The 16,360-nt window shown below is 42.3% G+C and overlaps 1 long non-coding RNA gene across 1 annotated transcript in view; it reads left to right on the forward strand.

Moving 5' to 3' along the window:
* Positions 1 to 15,282, forward strand: part of LOC138911777 (uncharacterized) — an 84,323-nt gene extending 69,041 nt beyond the window's left edge. Inside the window, exon 4 of the long non-coding RNA XR_011417417.1 lies at positions 15,182 to 15,282. This is a non-coding gene — a long non-coding RNA (uncharacterized lncRNA). The remainder of the gene's footprint in view (positions 1 to 15,181) is intronic.
* Positions 15,283 to 16,360: the final 1,078 nt, after the last annotated feature.

The following is a 16,360-nucleotide window of genomic DNA, read 5'->3' on the forward strand; positions in this document are numbered from 1 at the left end:
TTCGGTAAAACAAAAACTTTTTTATATAAGAAGTTCGACCGATTGTTTAATACATGTGATAAATACATATATGTATATTTCCTATATATACTTAAAAGTCTGTTAACTTTTCATCTATGCCTAACAGAGCTTGCGACAAAGCTGTAATACCCTAATATAGGGCATACAAATGCTGGACGTACGATTACGAGTGTATATATATATGCATATAGAAAGAGAGGGAGAGTGGGGCAGAGTGCGAAATATAGTACGTTCATTTTGGCACTGATATCGTCTAAATACGTAGAGCCCCCATTGTGAATCATGCGTTGAGTCAGAGGCCTAGCTGGCGACAGGAAGTGTGATCCCCAAAATGTGATCACCGATGCGAGCCATGGCCCAAAAGACTCGGATAGATATACTGAAAGATATATGTATAGATATCTATACATTAACACTGGAAGCAGAAGGTATCACGCGCTGCGGCCCGAGTCGCTCGGTGGGCTTAAAAATCGTTTACAGCGTCTTTAGGGCTAAGGCCCGAGACGGCAGATAGATAGAGATACTTTTTTTGGGCTTTGCCAGGCTCAACGAATGGCGACACGGCCTGTGCGAGTGTGTGTGTGTGTGTGTGTGTGCTGTAAGCGTATTACAAATAGTGAAATACTGAATTACTATCTTGGTCATAATATATCTGTTATCTCTGCCTGGCCAATAGATCGATAGATCGAGGCAGCCGCCTCTTACGATTGAAGATAATCGTGCGTTACACTGCACGAAATTCACCTTGATTTGTGCCAAGCATTTCAACATAAAACAGAATAAAATATGATTTCGAAACATTGATTTAGCTAAAAATGTTCGCTATCATCTGCATGTGCAGCGCACGACTTGCAGATACCCTGTATCAGAAATACAATATTCGCAATTATTTGCATAGCTCTGCAACTGTACCTCTTCTTTCTCCAAACTATGAAAAAGTGTTCAGTGGGCTTGTTAATACAATATTCAAGAAATTTTGGAAGCCATGTAACTCTACCTAAGAATGTCTTCCCGCTTCTTGGAATTTACGGCTGACGTAAACTATTCTGCTGTTATTATTCGATATTTATCGATAAAGCGAGACAAATCAAAATTTAACGATCTATGGGACCTTTCGATATTTATACACCTAAATAAATCGATTGTTCGTACCTATCGATACTTATCGACATTGGGAACATTTCGACATTTATCGATTTTGTGTAAAATATCGATTCTTTTCATTTTCGGGTCAAATATCGATATTGAAAGATGCTATGAAATCGATATTTATTGGTTTGTGGTATGTTTCTCTATATTAATTGATGAAGATATATATTGAGAAATCGATAAAATATGTAACAAAATCGATAACAACTTGTATAAATTTTATGGATCAAAAGACTTTTTCGCATTTTATGAATTCTAGGGAACATTTTCAATAGACTTAATTTGCTAGTTTGGGAAGTAAAAGCTTGTTTCCAGTGCATCTCCATAAATTCATATGGCCGAGTGGGAAATAGTGTGGGCCCCATAAAATTGGCAAAGGGCGGGAGAGGCGGCGGAGGCGGGGCGAAGAGCAGACGCATCGACAGAGTGCATTAGAAATTGTTTATACAAGGTTCCATATATCTTGGCCATATAATCGGGCACGTGACACGATTTTGCGGGCCAATCGATTGGGCGCTACGCCTCTTAAAAAACCAAAAACAAAAACAAAAACCAAAACCAAATAAAAAATAGAAAACTGAGCCAATGTGTGGCAATGGGGCCCCCACAATAAAGATAAAAACATGGCCCCAAGGCGAAACGGAATACGGCTACGGCCACGATTCCACACATCAATGCGGACCAAACGATACGATCCGATGCGATAGGTTTACCGTTACGAAAAACCCGATCGGTCCAATCCGGAGCGGGGCAAAACCCCAGACCCTCGCTATATATATATAACAAGTTCTCCATATTTGTGGGGTCCAAAGTGCGCCCAAGCCCAAGCAATAGATCATTGTTCAGGTTCGGTCTCTTGTCAAGATCTGGACGCGCTGCCTCCAATGCGATACACGAACCCAAGAAGGGGTCGCGACGTCGGCGAATTTCTAGAACTTCAAGCGCATTTCCAGCAACAGAACCGCAGACTTATCGCTAATGATGATGGATCGTGAATTTGAGATGATCGATGATTTTGCCAGGCGATAAGCGTACCCAACCAAACCCAAACCCAAACCCCAAACCAGCCCAACTGAACCGACGCGCCAACTGTGCACTCAACACTTTTCACCTATGTCTGCGGGGGCTACGGCAAATCGAAAGGGGGAACGGGGCGGGTACATAACTGTGTGTGCTCTTGAGATTTAAGCCCACGACGACGACGACGACGACGACGACGACGACGATGATGATGGCTACGTCGCCTGATATCAGGGCCAGGTGAGTTTCTGTTGTCGTTCGCTGTCGCTGGGGTTTTTGGTGCGTATCATAATCTTTTTTTTCCCCTATATATATATATATATATATATATATATATATATGTATACTCTTGCAAGGGGTATGACAAATTTGTCACGAGATGTGCAACAGTAGCAGAAATCTTCGATTCCAATAAATATACATATATATATATATATATATATGTGTGTGTATTGGAATATACTCCTTAGGAATGCTGGCAGCATATATATGTATATAAATATATATAAAAAAACATATTCTTTATAATCGTATTCCTTATTCCTGAGCTAACCCAGAAAGCAGCTTAATTTATATGTCTTTCCTTCCTTGGCGAAAATATTCCTTGGGAATTCCTAAGAAATATATTGCTTGGGAATTCCTGAAGAATATATTGAGCAGAAAACTATTCCTTAGAAATTCTTTAGGTTTGTATTCATTGGGGATGCCTTGGTAATTAATTAGTCAGGAAACTATTCCATTCTATATATAGAAATATATTATGAGCATATATACTCTGTGGGCACGGAGTTGGCTCCTTCTATCCGTTAAGGAATATATTCCTAAATTCCTATTCCTTTTTGTATTTGTATGGAAATTATGTGGGCAAGGGTATGCGATCTTCGGCAAGCTGTAAGTCTTTTCTAGTCATATTTATTATATTGTATTTTTTGTGTGGCTTTTCTTTAAGAATCAAATTGAATCAAATTGAATCGCGTCAGCCAGAGACGTTTGCTCACCCGTTATCTATTTATTCTTGATAATGTTACCTACTTACATAAACGCACACTCATTCACACAGTGATTCGACTTTGGCTTATTGCCCGATGTTCGATATGATTCGACTTTGTTTTTGTTATTGCCACAGCGATCCACAGCTCTCGGCCAGATCAAGATCAGATGATATCGGATCCGAAATGAAATTTCATAAGCGCAAAACATGTTGTGGATCCAGTTCTCTTCATGCGGATCTAAAGTTTCCAAGTTTCCCCGACTCTTCAACTGCCATTTGCTGCCTTCTTGGGATTTCTATTTTCATTGGCTCTTTAGTTGCGTTCTACTATCTTCCGCTTGCTCTCTCCCACTCTCTCTCTCTCTCTCTCTTTATTTACTTCTTATATAATTTCGTACTTTATGGCGTCATTTTCGATTAATTATGAATTTTATTCTCATCGATTCTCGGCATCACATATGTTTCTTGCCATACTTAAGTGCTCCTTTCAAATGTTCCTTCACTTTTTTTCATTTGTTCTCTCTGCCTCTATACTTTCTTTTCTTTTCTTCTGAGTATTTCCTTTTAAATAAAGAAACTTTACTTTCTCCTCTGCTTTTGTGTGTTCTGTTACCAACACTCCTTTCTGCTTTGCCTTCGCTCTTCTTCTTTTTTTGTTGCTTTTTTTGCCCTTCCCACGTTCTCTTCACTTCCCTTTTGTTGTCACATCCTTAACTTTTCTGCCGCACTTCTTTCTTCTCGCCTACTTCCCGTTGCATACTCGCTGTTTTTTTTTTCTTACCTCCCTCCCCCCCCCTAGCAGTCTCCTCTCATTTACTCACCTACCCCTCTAATGAACTCTTCCTTTTCTCATCGCGTTGTTTGCTTAGTTTCGTTTACTCAATTTTGCGCCCCATGGCAATCGTGCCCAGCCCCCCGCCCGGCCCGCTCCAGGCAGAGCTCGTGCCGCCGGCCGGTCCTAACGGTCGGTCGGCGTGTCGGTTCGTAGTTCGAACCACCGAGCACCAGCGGGAACCACCCTCGCCGCATTGCCGCAAACTGATTGAATATTCATGTGTTTTTGTGTGTACAATAGTCATGGCAACTATCTTTATTTTTATGTATCCGTATCTATCTATCTGTATCTGTAGCTACACACATGTCTCCCTCACTCTCTTTGACTGTGTGTGTGTGGGTGTGCGTGTGTGGGTGTGTGTGTGTGTTAGGGACAACACATTAGGAAACAACGGCCGACACGCGCTCTTAAATGCATCTGCGTGTGTTTTTTACCCGTCCGTCGTGTGCATATTTACCTCCTTCTCCCACACATTTTTGGTTACAGGGTATGCCGCATGCAAACCTCGATAACATATCAGATATCCTAAGCGAAACTAGTTTATTTTTCAAATATTTCGATTACTTGCGATAGGGTTGGTTGTCTTGAACATAACTCGAGAATATTAAGAGCTAGGTTTTCGTAAAGTTTTCGCTTTCGTATTTGTCTCGATTCCCCTAAAATTGAAAAACAATTCATGTCTCACCTCACGCTTGGCTTATGCCATATTTGAGCTCGATAACTTTCATCAAGATCAGACTTAAAGCACCAAAGTTATTCCAGACTAGATATCTCTTAGTGTGGGGTTAGAGGAAGGGCAGCTGTAGGGTATTTCCTAGTCGTTCACGACCGCCTAGAGCACGCCCAACTAGGTTTTTTATTAGCCAAATAAAATATTTACTCAGCGTGTGAGAAGCGAACACAGAGCTCAAGCTCAATTGCAATGTCGAATGCCAAATGTGGCTGCGCCACGGAGTAGGAAGTGTGGAAGCGTGGAAGCGTGGAACTATTGTCCCGCAGCCGGCTGCCAGTTGGAAGGGAGCTGCTGCCAGTTATCTGAGCCCAGGCTTAATGTGGATGTGGCTGCGGCTGCGGCTGTGGCTGTGGCTGCTGTTGGTGGTTGTCTCTCCGGACAGCTGGAGGCAGGAGGAAGGAGGATGGAGGAAACCAAAACTCGAAATTCATAGCAACCTCTGGGTATCCATATATCCGAGTATCCGAGTATCCGTGTAGCCGAGTATCCGCTGTATCTTTTATTTGAACTGATTAAATTGTTGACACAGCGCCGATTGACGGCAGAGACGCCCCTTTGCGCGTCATCGGAGCGGCCCAGCAGAACACACCTTGTTGCCAATGTTGTTGTCAAAGCTGTTGTCAATTGTTGTTGTTGTTGTTGTTGTTGTTGTTGTTGTTGTTGTTGGCCAGGTAATCAATACCCAAATGAGCAAAGCGAGTGCCTCGCAACGCACCTCTGTTTGCACTGAGATGAGTTATCACACATCTCTCCCTCTTTCTCTTCTCTCTTTTTTTTCGGGTTTTTCAGTTGACTGGCAAAATAAACCCATTAATAATATGCACAATTGATGTAACACTTTCGAAAAGTGGACTTGAGTCTATCTCCAACTCGGTTTCTATTCATGGTCCCATCTGAGAAAAGAATAGAGCGTATTTTCCGTTCTTCCCCAGACCAAGTATTTAAGCCAATTTCCATGCATTTTCCACACTTGCGGGTGGAATTTCGTATATCTGTGAAACACATATTTTATATATATATTTATAGCGCTCGGCTTCCGTTTGCCACCCCATCTTTGAGTTCTTTGAAACTGAGCTTAAACCGTTTGCTCAACAAATCTCGCCAATTTTCCACATCTACGAGTGGAAATTTTTGAAGTACTTTCCACACCTTAGGATTTTCTCCTTTTAATCAGATCCCCAACTCGACTCTATGGAAAATTCATTCTAGAATAACTTTTATGTTTGTTGCGCGATCTTTATGAAATTCTCAATGCTTAAAGATGACATTCAATTGCGTTTAGATACTTCACCCAAACCTGTTCTTAACCTCCTTTTCAGTAAAGTGTTAAATATATATACTTTATTTACTCCCATTTAAAGTCAGGCCAGGGAATTCTGAGTCATTTTCTTGTATAAATATATGCAAATATATATTTGCCCCTTTGGAAACCCGAATCAATAAATGAAAAAGATGATTGCCAGTTTATTATTTTAAGCTAGAACTCAATAGAATCCAAGGCCAATTTGGCAAGGACTTGACAAGTTATCTACTCAAAGATGTGAGTTCATAGGCAAAGTGCTTGACCAGCTGAAGAGCTAAGACTTGATAATTATGTGGCCAACTGCGTTTTATAGTTCAATAAACTTAGGAGCACCAGCAGCAGCAGCAGCAGCAGCAGCAGCAGCAGCAGGGATCATTGATCCAGGGCTAGCTGTTTTATAAGGCAGAATGCGACCTCCGACAGACTGGCCGGCATGTCCTGTGTCCAGTGGCCAGTGTCCTGTGTCCTGGCAGCCGTTGAATGAACTGAAACAATGAGGGATGAGCTGGTGGCAACAGCAGCTTCTTTCCCTGCCTTGCCCTTGTGCCACTTGTTTACCTTTTGTACCTGTTTCTGTTACTCTATTCCCTTTGAAATTGTTTTAAATAGGGTATATTGTTTCTGTGCCAAGTGTACGTAACAGACAGATGGAAGTATTAGTTATATTCCTGATCTGGTCGAGGAGGCGATTCGATCTCGTAGACAATAGCTGCTCAACGAGCTTAACATATTCTTAACATATTCCTAACTTATTCTAAGCATATTCCCAGCATATTCTTAACATGTGCCTAACATATTTTTAACATTTCTTAGCATATTCTTAACATATTCATAACATATTCTTAACGTATTTTTAACATATTCTTGACATATTCTATACAGATTCTTAACATATTCCTAACATACTCTATTATATACATATTTCTATATGTTATATTTAAGCTCGATCTTAATCGGGACTATATACCATGCAGCATATGTATGTGTAAAAGGAATCTAGAATGTTTGACAAGGCAGCTTAGGGTATCTGCTGGTCGTGCACTACCGACTAGAGTAGTCGTACTTATCATTTGTTTTGCCCTTGCTTCGGTTCTTTTCTGACGGTCGACACACGTTTTGCATTACACTTGAGCGCACACAGGAGTCGAGAGCAACCCCTGGTGAGAGCGAGAGCGAGGGTGAGACAAGTGGCTGCAGTTGCAGCAAGGTGCATCCTTGCATCATCATGGCCAACATCACGATGATGATGAGGATCGGGGCATCATCATTAGGCGCTGCACCTGTCATTGCGGTAGCCGCGGCTGTTGACTCGCCAGCTTGGCCAAAAGAAACAACGAACAGCAATGTGAAGATGAAGCGTCAACGGATCATTGTCTGGCATCAAATTACCCTGGCCAAGAAGTCCTCGCCGAGTCCAGCCAGCCCCTGACACAATTCACAGAATCGCCGGGCCGCAGGGTGGAGGGGGGGGGCTCATTGGATAAAAGTGTTTAATCAAGTGGAAGGCGGCAGTTAAACGGGGACAGCAGCAGCAGGAGCTGGAGTTGGAGTTGCCACTCCTGCGACAGTTTCAGTTCCAGTTCCAGTTGGGACGGACTCCCTACCTCGATGTGAGCATTGCTCACATTTCACGTACGAGCAATGCTGTCGTAATATGAGACTCGCATCGGAAGTCGGAAACGTGGCGTTGTTGTAATGCTTGATTGGACTTTGCACTTGGATGCCGACAACCGACAACGGACAATGAAGAAAGGACGACTGCTTCCTCTTTTGGGCCGGCTTAAGGAAGCTTTACAAGGCGCATATCCCATATCACAAACCAGCTGAAGCTGGACAAGACCCAAGCTTTACAATTTGCCATCGGTTACTTTTATGCAGGAGCACAGCACGCAGATACTTTGGATTATAATATAACCAATCCATGGGAGTTCCATATGGAATGCAATTGCATCACAGTTCGCAAGCATGACGGCAAAACTGTGGGTTTGAACTTAAGCGGTTCAAACCCGGTGCCTGAATAGAAGCCGAACTTGGTGCTGAATTTTGCGGCTCACTATTAAACTTAGCTTTTCTTAATCCAAGCAGCATTTCCAAGAGAGAAAGAGAGGGAAAGTGGGAGTAAGAGTGAGAGAGAAGTTTAGAAATCGCTGGTTCAAATTTTGTTCCCAATATTTGCAGAAAATTGAAATATTTACCTTTTCACACTGCCAATGTTTTTTCGTAGAATTCTTCAAGTGGGCTACTAAGAAAGTTTAAGGAGTGGGAGAGAGAGAGAAAGAGAGGGAGTAAAAAAAGGTGAAAGAAGGAGAGAAGAAGAGAAAAACCGAGAGAGAGAGAAAGGAAGAGAGAGTAAAAGCTAGCATATAAGACAGATTTTGATATTTATTGATTTATTATTCCAAATTGGAAATAAGTTACAGAAGAATTCTTCCAGTCAGATTCTTATAAAGCATACTTGAAACCTTATGGACCTACCTCTGCTCCATCAGAGTCGTCGAGTCTCTCTTTGCACAGGAAAAGATAAATGCAGTCACAACTGGCAGATTATTATTAACTTCAAGTGGATGGGGGATTATCATATAAAACTATTCGATTGAGTAGAAAAAGTTGATCAGCTTTTAATTCCCGGCGTTTGTCCCATTGCATCCTTTGTGAATGTTATTTCTCGACTGGATGCTTGAGCTGTTCTTTCATTTATGTTACTTATTTTATTAGCACGTAGCTAGTTGCCAGATGAATTGGACGGATGGGTTCACGGCTAGCCATCAATCATTGGCTAATTTCTACAATTATCATAATGAAACCACGTTGGGGCGCTGCTCATTCATTTATTTTTGGGTCAGAATCGTGTGCAGACAACTTTCACGGTCCACCAGTTCGTTGACCATAGTCTCCAAGCCAATATCAATATCAAGTGTCCATGGGGCCATCCGCATACCCATAACTATGCCCCCCCCCCCCATCCCCTACCTTACGCTTACCCCACCATTGCCCAAACCCCCAACCATAACCATACATATCTATGCATGCTTAATTTCTCCGCCTTTGTCTCGCATAATGAATTTATTATTAAACAAATCTCAAACGCGCCACACACCACAAGTACATATAATTTTTTAATAATGCATAGTTTGTCAATAAATTTCTTTTATGATGTTGCCAGCTTGCCCTCTACCAAAAAGTAGCTTGACTTGGTCGCCCTTTTTGTGATTGCATCTTCCGAGTTCGTAAAACGATTAATCGGTAGAAAATACTGTGGAAATAAATCGATAACAATAAGAGAACAGAAAGATACACGCGATCTCTAGATCGGGTTTTCTTTAGTTCTTTAGCCAACTCTAGATCTATATGACTTTCGGTTTTTTTTCGATAAATCGTCATAATAATCATCGATAGTTAGTTATCGTTATCGGCCCTTATCGATTTATCGATCAGCAAGAAAATAGACTTGGACATAGAACTTTGAGATGCCAGACAATTTGTGATGAACATTCTTAATATATTTTGGCCTTTACTAGTCTGATTTATGGGCAGCTTGTCCCTAATCGATATTTATCGATAGAGAATACGCATGTCGTTATGCCTTGGCCATTAGCTTTCCATTCTGGTTTTCTCAATGCGCTGCCGAGAGACGCGACGGGCACGATTTCCAAATACATTAACATTGCGATGGGTGCACGATGGGCATGGGCTCCGATGTCTGCGGATCCCCCCTCGACACACACAACCTGCTCCTCTCTTTCCCGCTCTGGCGATCCGCAATTCACGATCGACAATGGCTGCGGCTATGGCTATGGCTATGGCTGCTGGCCGCCGGTCTTCAAACGCCGCGCCAAATACGAAATCACATCCAAAAAGCAACAACAACAAAAACTACTCGTAAAAGAGCAACAACAACAATTCGAATCTTACGGCTCAATAAAAGAAAATGTGCGGCAACGTTTATGGTCGTGCCCCGCGGCTCCCCCAAACTTGGTGATTCTTCATTAAAGATTCATGATGTGTGTTTTCTTTCCACCGAACGTACGCCATGCCAACAGCTCCAACTGCAACCACTTGACGGTCTCCAAAGGCGATTCGCTGGCTGCTGCTGCTGCTGCTGTTGCTGCTGCGCCGCCAATCTTCAATGAGTGATGGCCACCGAGGCGGCGGTGGCAGCCAAAGCCAACCAAAATCCAAAGCCCAAGGCCCAAACAAAGCGGCAAAGCACGGCACGCAACTGGACAGCGAGCTACCCTGTAGCAATTGACAGGCGGTTAATTTGATTTCCTCGCGTAACTCGTCTGTGTGAACAGCTATTAAAGAGTTTGACTCGATTTTATAATAGTAGGGTATCTAAGAATCTGTAGAACCAAAATTTGCCAACTTTAGCTCTGATAGTTCCCGAGATACACAGACAAATAGAGAGCAGATAGATATGAACATATCCACATGGATAACATAATCTGTTTATATTTATACACATACGTAATTTGTATAATATTCTAATATACCCGTTATGCTATGTCTCGGCATGAAGGGTATTCGAAGGCAGCGACAACGACTTTCTTTTTGACCAAATTGTCGCCGCTGTCAAGATTCAACAATATTCATGCACAGGGGGCAGCCCTTCTATGGTCTGCGAATGCGACGGGGTCGGGGCTTTGGCTCTTTGCCTCTGCCTCTGGCAGGGGGACGGACAGACCGTGGAACGGACAGACAGATGGCTGATGGCTGATGGCCGATGGCCGATGGCCGATGTTCGATGCCTGTTCAATGGCTGCGCAGAGCTCTGCACAGAGCTTTGGCTTTTGTCTGATTGGCTTTGGCTTTGGCTGCGAGTTGGAATTGAAATTGGAATTGGAATTGGATGTTGATGTTGGCACCCGAGAGGGGGGTAGAGACGAGACAGAGGAGGAGGAGGAGGCCCGGTACTGAGACAGAGGCCTCGGGGCCGTTGTAGGCCGTTGGCCTAAAATAATAAGAAAATTTCTATATTAAAATGCTGTGCCATGCCTCAGCCTCGCACGCAGCAGCAACAGCAACAGCAACTAGCAACTGTTGCTGTTGTCGTTGTTGTTGTCGTGGTTTTTGTTGTTGTTGTTGTTGTCAAGAGCTGTTTGCTGGCTGTGTAAATCTTTAGTTTGTGTCGAGATCTTCGAGTGCGCATTACCTAATTGCCCGCACTGAATATATAATGGCCACATTATCATAGGGTATGCGGTTAGCCTATCAGAGCTGCTGGTCAAACGGAAGTCGACAGATTAATGGGCTCAGGTAGGGCTAGATTCTGGCCGACTGTTCGATGCAATCCTGCTGCTTTGCTTGGGTTGACATCTTTATCGAAGGTCACGGCCTGCATTTACATGGCCACATTCCTCGCCTCGCCTCGCCTCGCCTCGCCTATCCAGCATAATTATGCACAGGAAGCACTTCCCATCGAAACTCTCCGGCACTTAGGGCCCAACATAAACAGGCAGATAAACCGAACGGAAATTCGATTAGCCACAGACAATTGGCAATTCTAGAATTTCTCGTGTCTTGTTTTCGGTTCGAACTGCATATTTTAAATGTTCATACAACCTTACAGGAGCTGAGCACTGCAGGGTCCGAAAGGGAGCAGCGGGCAGGGAAGGTGGGCTATTTGGGGAGGGGGGGGCAAATCCAATGCGTATCTCCATAGGGCAAAGTGTCGTCGGCAACGTCGACATCGACATCAACATAGACTTGGACTCATTTGCATAGATCAGTCGCTGGCAACACGCGAAGCGTTCAGCGCCAAATGCGTCTGTTGCTTGGAAAGGGGGGGAAAGCTAGAGATGAGCGCGGGTCGTGACTCGTGACTCGTGAGGCGTGAGGCGTGCAGTGCTGTAAAGCGTGTGTTGATTGTTTAAACAGTGCTCGAAATAATACTCAAAGAAGCTTAAATGAGCTTGTTTATATAATCTACAGAAATATATTTACAGTAAAGTATTTAAATTTAAATAATTCAGTTCAATTGAACTTAAATTATTCTAATAGAAATTTACTTGATTTTTGTTTTCAGTTTCAGATATTTCAGATATTAAGCACAAACATATATATATTTGTCTTTAATTGTGTAGGGATCTTGAGGAGAGTTCATAATCTGTTTCTCAAGTTTCTCAAGTTGTCTGGTTTTTATGTTTTTGATTTCTATGAAGCATATTTTGTTATGGGTCAAGAGTTTCTTAGCACATGGGAAAACATATCAAGGGATATAAGTATCATAGACGCGCAAGAAGTACCACATGCATACATATACTTTATTTTAGGAAAGCCTAAGTATCTCAGGATCTCATAATCTATTTCTGGATTCTTCAGTTTTCTATTTCTATGAAGCTTTATTTAGCGTTAAGTCGTGAGCAAATGTTCGTCACGCGCCCATCTCTGGGCATATTAAAAACGCCATTGGCCTGTTTTGCCATACATCTCTTTCTTGCTGTAGCTAGCTCTCGCTCGCTCCTTAGGCCTATTCAAATGTAATCTTGCTCGCATTTCATTTCATTTCATTTCACTTTTCATTTCAATTTTAATTTTCTTGTTTGTGAATTGGGTCCCAGCTCCAGTGTTCGGGTCCAATGCGTGAACACCGCGAAATGTATACAGATATGACATTGTCTGGAAGGCACTTTAGATATTTCTACTTAGTCTCTGATCTTAGCTCTCCCTCTCTCTCGCTCTCTCGCTCTCTCACTCTCTCACTCTCTGCATTTCTGGCTATGTGTGCCCTTCTGGCTGCCCTGCCGCCCGCTTGTCTAACTGCCTATCTTTTGACTCATCAATATTCAACGCATTACAATTGCAATAAGTTGCCACAATCCGATCCGATACGATCCAACGCGATCCGTTGAAATCACCAGCCCATCACATACGGATTTTTATGCTGATTTTGACCCAATTGAACCCACCAAGTAGCCAGCCCCATTAATACGCAGCGTAATGCGTCAGCTAAAGTACTTAACGTTGATGTTTTCGACTTTACTGATCGCTGATCGCTGATCGCCAGCGACACGCGACATGTGATCGCACATTAATGCGTGACAAAATCTGGGGATGTGTTTTTTTCATAGAAAATCTTAGAAACTAATTCCTTGCTATGCTCGGTTCCATGCGGATCGTAGTAGTTGTCACTCTTAGATGATCTTCGTTCGTTACAACTGATCTTCGAGTTGCCAAACTCAACTGTTCTTCGTTTCGCAGGTTTACAGGTTCATCTTCAAATTCAGAGCGTCAACTGATCTTTAAATCTTCATCCATTTGAAAGTGATCCTCGTTTCCCTAACTGATCTTTATATGGTTTATTCTCAATACAACCTTTTGAGCCAGCCAGCTCAACGATCTCAACATTGCTCGTATTATAACACTTCATACTGATCTCTTAATTGAAATTCCCGGATGAGACTTTGAGTTCCGCTGTTAGGTGATCTTTGCTTGGCCAGCTCTAATGTCATCAGTATTCCTTGGCATTGTCATCTCTTGCCTACTACTACTACGATTTGCTATCAAAGTGATCGTCACAACTGAACTTCACTAATCCTCAAGTGGCCAGTCCTAAAGTGATCTTAGCTCAGCTTCATACTGATCTTCGAATTGTATAAAATGATCTTCACAGCTGATCTTTAACGACTTCTAATCAAAAACGATTTACGAGTAGCCAATTTGGAAACAATTCTAATACTACTTCTGGAGGATCTTCGTATAAGCAAACCCAGACTTATCATTGCCCGTTACCAAGATGATCTTCAATGATTCATAAATGAAGAAGTCTCTTCTCAGCTGATCTTCACTCTATTCTAATCAGCAACAAACAACGATAAGCCGATTCGGATCGAATATAGCCATTGTTACTTCGGACTGATCTTTTCATTGTCAAATACAAAAGTGATCTTGGGCTTGTCAAGCATATAGAGATCATTAAATTAGTCGTTACCAAAGTGATTCTCGTATTTGGGCGTGCTAAACAGGAACCAACAGATCATAAAAGACGTTGCGGCCACGCAATCGGCGTGGCATGTGACAAGTTCCGGCCATAATGATGATCAACATCTGGGCGAAGAACATCTTTACGATCATTATTATGAATATGGAGCATCGCAATGCACACAGACAGATAAAGCACAACAAAGATGAAAATGCCGCCAAAGGCAAACAGAGACGGAGACGAAGACGGAGACAAAAAAAAAAAAAAACACAGAGAAATAAACGGCGTCAAAGCTGGCACAAGAGATGTTTAATATTTGCCCACAAGATGTGATAACCCGGACTGGCAGCAGCAGCAGCAGTTCCAGCTCCAAGTGCCAAACGTGCCCGCCGCCAGAGACCAAAGCAGCCGCCGATCCCGATATCGGCGAGTATCTCAGTAATTTTGGGCCACCCGTTCGGGCCCGGCTCGCTGCGGTCCAGCCCGACTCTGGCTATGTCAGGTCGCAGTTGCAGTTGTTTTTCCTACTTATTTTTTTAACGACTCTCAAATCATCTTCATACATGTTGTGTGACTCGCGAGGTCACCAGCTACCGGTCATTCGCGCCGCTCCTCAAAACCTTTTCCTTTGACGGAGTACGGTTTATTTGTTTTTATGGCAACTTGTTACAGCCGCGACCTTCACTTTTGCTTTGTATACCCTGTAATTTGGGTGGTCCATCTGTCCCCTTCCCCACTGTCTTCTCTTCCATCTGACTGTGATTGCTGGAAGCACTCTCGTTTTCGATTTCGCCCCCATTTCGAGCGTGTCTCTCGCAGCAAATCGCCGCGAATTGGTATGCAAAGTGCGCAGCCCGTCACAGCTACTTGGCTTAATTTGAAGCCGTTTCGTTTAATTGCTGGGCCACATTATGTGACAAGAAGCAGAGCACAGCCAGCTCCCCCCTCCCCCTCACACACTCTCTCTCTCTATCTCTCTCTCCACCCTCCTATCCCCACCTGAACACAACATTCGTTGATAATACGCCGCCAGGCAAATAACTCATGTAATAAAATGCCCAGAAACATGAAAGCCAATGGCAAATGCAACACACCGAACACAAATATACACTCCAATTAATATTTTGAGCATACTCTAGATATAAATATTTCGTGATAGAATATTTTATTTAATATTATATATATTAAGCATTTGCTCTCAATTTCAGACAGCCGCAAATAATACAGAATCTGCTTGGAAAAACTCTTACATCAAAAGGCATTTACACTCAAAATAATATAAAATAAACTTAAAGAATTTCTTGATATCATAAAAGTGAGTACTGAAACTTTATAAATTATATATTAAACTGTTTCTATATCAAATGTATGCAACATAGTTTAAAGACATTCAGCTGCATTTACAAGATTCAAAAGCATTTGAGAGAATTTTTCATAATTTTCAAAGCTATTTTTAACCACTTTTACAATATTTCACAATTAATAGCCTTTTTTTCGATCACATATATACGGCTTTTTAACCATTTTATTTCTACCATCAAACTACTTTAACCAACTTAGAACTATCTTATTTAAAGCATTTTCTTAGCACCTTTAAAGTACTTTAAAGCCCTTTTTAAAACCGTTTTAAGAGCACATTGAAAGCACTTTAAACTCAGCTTTAATCACTTCTGAACCAATTTTCAAACCACATTTAAAATACGAACCACTTTTAAACCAACTTCAAAATGCCTTAAACCTCTTTTAAGAACATCCATAGCCCATTTTTAAACCTTGCTTAAACCATTTCTGCTTGTTTTTAAACCAGCTTTGAACCAATCTTAGCCCACATCTTGTCCGCTCAAGAGGAGTGTCCGCCCATTCCAATGAAGAAACCGCAAGCAACTTGTGTTTGGCTTCGATAAGTCGAACGCGTTGCAAACTTAATGATAAATAGTTTGTTGCCCCATTTGTGGATAGGGTATAACAAGCCACAGCCACTGCCGCTGTCAAAGTCAGAGCCGCAAACGTTTTGATAAAATAATTAAAATAAAATTAATCTCGCCGTTTCCCACGGTCTCACAGCCCATTTGCTCCAGTTTTTCACATTTGCGGGCATTGAGTTTTTATTTCTTTTTTTTTTTTTCTTTGGAGGGGGGGTTTTGAGTTTCCAGAGAGTTTGAAAAGTTACGAGACTTTTTGTCGCTATGCGCCGACAATTGGCACAATGATTATAAGTTAATTTTATGCTAATTAGACAAAGCGCCCAACGTTTGGGTTTTAGGGTTAAGTCGGGTTGCTCGGGGCTGTGGCTGGGTCTGGGTCTGGGTCTTGGGGCTGGGCCTCAGTCTTGGGTCTGGGTCTGGGTACGTAGCATTTTCCATTTTCCAATTAGCATTCAGCGTGTC

The sequence above is a fragment of the Drosophila virilis genome, chromosome X (genome assembly GCF_030788295.1).
Source record: "Drosophila virilis strain 15010-1051.87 chromosome X, Dvir_AGI_RSII-ME, whole genome shotgun sequence".
NCBI lineage: Eukaryota > Metazoa > Arthropoda > Insecta > Diptera > Drosophilidae > Drosophila > Drosophila virilis.